This window comes from Colobus angolensis, unplaced genomic scaffold (assembly GCF_000951035.1).
Source record: "Colobus angolensis palliatus isolate OR3802 unplaced genomic scaffold, Cang.pa_1.0 Scaffold82, whole genome shotgun sequence".
Classification (NCBI taxonomy): Eukaryota; Metazoa; Chordata; class Mammalia; order Primates; family Cercopithecidae; genus Colobus; species Colobus angolensis.
Genome location: NW_012122043.1, coordinates 4378868 through 4385553, shown reverse-complemented (window position 1 = coordinate 4385553; position 6686 = coordinate 4378868). Strand labels below are relative to the sequence as shown.

At 48.5% G+C, this 6686-nt stretch overlaps 1 protein-coding gene across 5 annotated transcripts in view; it reads left to right on the top strand.

The window, feature by feature from the left end:
- LRRFIP1 (leucine rich repeat (in FLII) interacting protein 1) overlaps nucleotides 1–6686 on the top strand; it is a 96612-nt gene that overhangs the window by 50085 nt on the left and 39841 nt on the right. The gene's annotated exons all lie outside the window — the stretch shown is intronic.

Sequence of the window (6686 nt, the reverse complement as noted above, 5' to 3'; positions counted from 1 at the left end):
GGCGTAGTGGCGCATGCCTGTAATTCCAGCTACTTGGGAGGCTGAGGCAGGAGACTCACTTGAACACAAGAGGCGGAGGTTGCAGTGAGCCGAGATCATACCATTGCACTCCAGCCTGGGTGACAAGGCAAGGCTCCATCTCAAAAAAACGGAAAAGAGAAGAAAATACAAGTATTTACAATTGACAGAAGAATGTTGTGGCTTTACTTTCAGTGAATCGCAAACACCCTTAATGCCCTCCATACCCTCCGCCTGGTTCCATTGCCCTCCTTCTGTCTGGTTCCAGTGAGACATGACAATTGGATTTTGTTAAGCATTGTCTTTATTCAATCATATGATGAGGTCACAAAATAACAGGGCTCAATATAGCCACTTAGAGATTCAAATGATGCAAATTTCTTTGTCATATGAAATTGACTGAAGAGATTGAAATGATACAAATTTCTTTGTCATGCGTTTTCTAAATTTGCAGAAAATTTACTCACAGGTGTAGTAGATGATCATAAACAGAGAGATGTGGGTTCAGCCTTCCTGGGCGTCCTGGGACCTGATGGGGGTGGGTGATCTCCTTATATCTGCTCTTCCTTCCCTGAATCAATTGCTCAACTAACAAAGGTCAGTTGATTGCGGGGCAGTTGGCACACTTAGGGAACAAAGGTCAGTCCCGCAGTGAGGGACGGGGCTGTCCCCTTCCTCATCCTGGGTGCCTTATGTTGGTTGGGGACCCCACATCTGATGAAACCTCCTGTATGTGGTTCTTAGAATGCAGAGGGGTGTCTGTAGAGTGCAGGGCGGTTCCCTAGGGGATGTGGTTATGGTATCCCTTGGTTGATTGTGTGGAGGATAGAAGAACGGTGAGTACAGGCAGCATCCCTGGTATCTGAAGAGAGCCTGGGAGACAGAACTAAGCTAGCTCATTTCCATAATTTCTAAAACTCATGGTCCTCTTATACTGAATAGGCTCCATTTCTGTTTTCCGTCTTGGGACATTAACACCATTGCTGGTGTATTTTGGATCTCCTGGGACAACAGAAAGTGCTAGTGGGTGTGTTTGGCCTTGTTGATGGGAAGAAGCCAGGAGGGCCTGGATGGGACTCGCCGGTCCTTCTACCTGGGAGGCACGAGCAGCAGGTCTTGGGCAGGGCCTGGAGTAAGCGTGGTGGCAAAGGTGAATGACCCTCCAGTCTGGCCTTCCTTGGGGTCACATGGAGCAGGCAGTGCTCTGAGGCAGGGATTTTCAGAACCCGGGTTCAAATGTCACAGCTCTCATTCCTGGTTTGGGACATCTAGCTGGCCATGTAAACTTCTTGTGCCTCCCCTGGAAAGAGGGGTCATGATTCCCTCAAAAAGCAAAAACAAAAAAACAAAGAAAAAAACAAAACAGCCGGGCGCGGTGGCTCAAGCCTGTAATCCCAGCACTTTGGGAGGCCGAGATGGGTGGATCACGAGGTCAGGAGATCGAGACCATCCTGGCTAACATGGTGAAACCCCGTCTCTACTAAAAAATACAAAAAACTAGCCGGGCGAGGTGGCGGGCGCCTGTAGTCCCAGCTACCCGGGAAGCTGAGGCAGGAGAATGGCGGGAACCCGGGAGGCAGAACTTGCAGTGAGCCGAGATCGCGCCACTGCATTTCACCCTGGGCGACAGAGGGAGACTCTGTCTCAAAACAAAACAAAACAAAACAAAAACACATGGTTACTTTATTTCTCCTTGGCTGGGGTTAGCCAGGGATGGGATACAGTTGTTGTAGTGAGAGCTCATGGGAAATGCTCCCAGGCCGGGAACTTCATCAGGAACATGTATCCAGGGCCAGTATGAGTGAGGACAGAGGACAAGAAAAATGTGAAGTCAGACAGGGTCAGCCCTGTAGGCTCTGTAGGGAGTCCCGCCCTGGGTTTGGGAGACACAGGTGCACAGGTGAGCATGTCACGCCCGTTACAGGGGAGGGAGGGCTGGTGCCCCCCGAGGGGTGGAGGGAGGGCAGTGCTATTGGAGGGCAGTGCTATTTAAGGGCAGTAGTAACCAGAAAGAAGGAAGTGACTGCTTTTCCCACTTCGAGAAAATGAAGATGCTTCAGTGTCCAGAGACCACCACCAGGGTCAAGACCTAAAGTTTTCTCCACCCACTTGGTCCTCGCAGGGTCCTTGGAAAAGCAGAGAGGGCGTCGGCCCCATGTCAAGACAGACATAGAATACTGTTCTCACCTCATTCTCATCTTCGTCCATGCTGTGGATGAACTGTTTTCTTCCTCTCCAGCATGGCCAGGATCTTCTCCTTGAGGAAGTTGTGTTTCACTCATTCACTGTTTATTGAGTACCTAGAATGTTCCAGAAACAGGGCCGTTGTATGAGAAATGCAGACTCGCCCCCGCCCTCATGGGACGCACGGACAGGGGGCAGATGGAAGCTCATTGGGTGATCACACATGGTGTGAAGCCCAGCAGCGGGGCTGTGAGGGGAGGCAAAGGTGCCTCCAGAGAGCTGGAATCCGGAGGTTTGACGGCGCAGGCTTGGGCCATACCCAAGCAGAGTGACTCCACCTGGTGAAGCCAACAGGTCTGGGTCATCCAGGCCCCAGAATCCCACTGGGAACCTGGCAAAGCCACCATGTTTCTGTGTCAGTAATGTCCCGAGGGGAGCCCGGGTCGATATCTTCCCTTGTGTACTCAGAGAAAACAGGAGCAATGAACTCAGATCTCTGCCCGTTTGAACTAGAAAAACAACACTATTTTGACTCATGTTTTTTGTTGCACAGAGAGAGGCAGGGGCAGGGACCAGGTGGAAAAACGGGTCTTGAATTGTAAACATCAGAGTTCAAAGATAAGTCATTCAGGCTAAAGTACATATTATGGATTTGTAACCAAAAACTGTCACCCTAATGATAGACTGCTATCATTTAAATGTGAAGGAAATTTACCCTTAAAATCAGTGTTTTCTGAGCAGTGTTTGCTATTAGTTTGTGTCTCAAGAGGGACCTCACAAGGATATTGCTTCAGTGATCCCTTTTTCCACCCAAGTCTGGTGTTGCCTGGCTGGACACTGGGGACAGGTTCTTTTTGTACCTGGGCCCTTGAGTAGGGTCTCTCTGGGTACGTGAACAGGTGCCACATATTCTTTCTCTAGGAAAATGGACAGGCAGCTGGAACATGGAAAACTTGGCATTTTAGCCTCACCAGGCATCGTGTGTACAGGAGCCTAGATAGTAAACTCCTTTAGACACAATGTTAGAAGTTTGGAATTAATAAAATATTTAATGTGCTCCTTGAAGCGTTTGTTTTTGAAAGGAAAATTGATGTAAACTAAACTTCCACAGACGTGTTTTAGAAGTGACTGTTTCCAGTAGATTTTCAATGATGTCTTTGTATACACTCAGCTGTGACCATAAAATATGACACAAATACTTTATAAACCTGTTAGTGTGAAGTTTTCACCCTGACCTGAAATGTGTAGCATCACTCACAATACGAGAGTCATGAAGCTAACAGGCTGCGATGTGTGCAGCACTGCTGCCCTTCCCGTGCAGGAGGCCACTGTCTGCAGGGTCCGGTGCTTTCCCGTCCTGGGCTAGGGTGGGTGAGCAGAGCAGCCTGGACCGCCTGCAGCCACCGTGTCCTCTGGACCCCTGTCTGCACCATGCCCACCTCCTCCGGGTCCCCACACCATGCCATGCAGTGACTGTGACAGTGTTTACAATCCTGTCCTGTCTTAGATTTCTTAGTCATTTTAGGGAGGAAGTGCTGTGCTTTATGTCAAGATGAAACACAACACCTGATTCCTTACCTGGCTCTGCTAGGGCTTTGGAAAGTGGGCTTGTTAAGGTGGGCTCCGCTGCCTGCAGCTTCTGTCCGGGCCTGGCCCCTGCAGCTGTGACACACCGCCATCTGGTGGACGCGAGTGGGGCTGCGTGGCTTTCCACGGGGCTGAACAGCCTTCCTGTGTTTCAGGAAAGCTGACAAATTCCTTTTTCATTCAGAAGACACACAAAATGAAATTTACTCTGCTATGTAAAACAGAGATAGGTTAAACGTTCATTGCCATTGCCTTTCATCAAGAGCTTAATTTTTAATTTTTCTCTGCATGGTCTCTACTTAAAAATGTGCCCAGATTTTATTTTGAGTCCGTTACGTTCTTCGGAGCAAGGACTTTTTTAAAATGATAGAAACAGCAAACTATGGTTTTGGGGAGTTTTCCCCTTATTTGATACTTTACAAATTATAAAAACAATAGATGTAGACGGTTACAATTAAAACCATGCAGAACAAAGATGTGTTAAAGCCCTGTCCTCCCAAAATCAAAGTTTATGGACCCCCTGTTTATTCTTTCTCAGCTTTCTTGCAAGAAATGCCAGAAAGAAAAAAAAGACTTGGGTAGGCCCTTCTTTTACGGGCACAGATACCTTTGTAGGTAAACGAATGCATTCCTTGAGTTTCGTTTATTTCTCCACAATATTTATCCATTGCTGACCAGCAGCCAGAAAACATTCATTTTACACCGTGGAGCAAAAATGCTGCAGGCTTTTCAGTGGTAACTTGGCAGTCTATTAAACTGGATTTTCATATCCCACCAAGAGTTAAACTAGCCTCTTTATTTTCATCTTACTAATATTTGTTCTGCAAACTAACTTATTCTAAGGGATAAAGGCTTTGGGCCCAGGAGATTTAGTGAATTTATTCTCCAGGAAACTAAGTGCTAGATAGTTCACATTTCCTTGTTGTTTGAAATTTTATTTGTTTTATTTTATTTGTTATATTTTTTTGAGACAGAGTTACACTCTGTCGCCCAGGCTGGATTGCAGTGGCATGATCTCAGCTCACTGCAACCTCCGCCTCCTAGGTTCGAGAGATTCTCCTGCCTCAGCCTCCTGAGTAACTGGGATTACAGGCGCATGTCACCACACCCAGCTAATTTTTGTAATTTTAGTAGAGGCGGGGTTTCGCCATGTTGGCCAGCTTGGTCTCCAACTCCTGACCTCAAGTGATCTACCCGCCTCGGCCTCCCAAAGTACTGGGATTACACACATGAGCCACCGCGCCTGGCCTTGAAATTTTGATTTGAAAAACATTTCAGGAATATTTTTATTCCCACGTGAAGGGAAGAACCACACTTGAATTGCTCCAGTCATCCTCACAACTCAGAACATGGCTGCAGGGCTTCTGGGGCTCTGCTAGATGAGATGGTGCCCATCTGATCAGAGTCTGCCTTGGTACCCATCTGATCAGAGTCTGCCTTGGTACCCGTCTGATCAGAGTCTGCCTTGTACCCGTCTGATCAGAGTCTGCCTTGTACCCGTCTGATCAGAGTCTGCCTTGGTACGCATCTGATCAGAGTCTGCCTTGTACCCGTCTGATTAGAGTCTGCCTTGGTGCCTCCAAGTACACAGTTAGGCTAATGTGGCATGCACATCTGAAAAAATAACTCTAGATGTGCATTTTGACACATCAGCAAATGCAGGTGGTATGGGCCACAGCTGGAGAGAGCCGTCTTCACTGCGGTATAGCTGGGCCGCACCCAGCGTGAGAATGGACATCAAGGAGGAGAGCTGTAAGCAGCTGGGATTGTGGACAGCTCCCATGAACACATGGTCTTAGACAGGGCCTTGGGTGGGTCCTAAGCAGCTGTGGCTAAGTGGGCAGAGGGACCACCCCACCACCACCCTGCCCAAAGGGCTTATTTAGCAAAGAGGGGAGAGAGGCCAGCCTGCCCCTGGCTGCATCCTACTGGCCTGAAAGATGTGGCGTCTCTGCCCCCATTTCCACTCCTGCTCTTGGGACACAGGAGACTGGTTCAATGAGAGTAGAAAGTTTATTTTTGAAGACCCGGGTGTAGGGTGGGTGGGTGAGACCATGTGATGGCTTTGGGAGCCAGGCCGCAGGGTTTAGCTTGGATCTGTTGAGTAGGAGACCCTTAAACATGGCCACCCTGAGCTAAGAGCTGGTCTTGGATTTTGCTTTCTTTTGGATTAACCCGAGTATTTTGTGGGATTCCATTTGATCCCTTAACTGGCTGACCAGCTGTGACTCCTGGTTATGTTGTTTTAGTGCTGCTCCAGGTGTCCTTGGAGGAGAAGTTGAAGGTACAGGGAGTTTGCAGGAGGGAAGGTGGCGGTTAGTGAGCCTTCCTGGTGGGGCCGGATGGTGAGGGCAGGGGCATCTGGTCCAGCGTGGACTCTGGCCATAGATGGAAAGTGGTCATTTGGAGGTCACCATCTCTCTGGCACCCTGACCATAGCACCTGCACTCCTGTACTGAGCTGCTGGTCCCCAGCACCAGCATCTGTGCAGATCAAGTGTTGGTGAGCTGTGGCCTTGGCAGCTCTCCATCAGGATTTCTCAAGCTTCATTCTGAATTATCTCTGTGTGAGCTCATAAGGGTGACTGCAGAGTCCCAGGGCACCGCTCAGATCTGCTGAATCAAGCATATGGTCTGCAGTTGCCGGGCATGTCTTTGGCTGATTTTCTGACAACCAACGTGAAAAAGTTCTGAGCTACAGGAAGCTGGGTTGAAGACATGATAGGGAAAACATGATTCGTTGACAGCTTTTCCCAGAGAGTTTGGAGACAAACTCAATCTTGGTAACCTTCCCAGTGGGTTTATGATAAGAACATTCAATGTGCAAAAAAAAAAAAAGCAGCACTCCAGGTAGTTAATATTTGTTTAAACAACCCTTCCCCACCCTGAGCCCCCCCC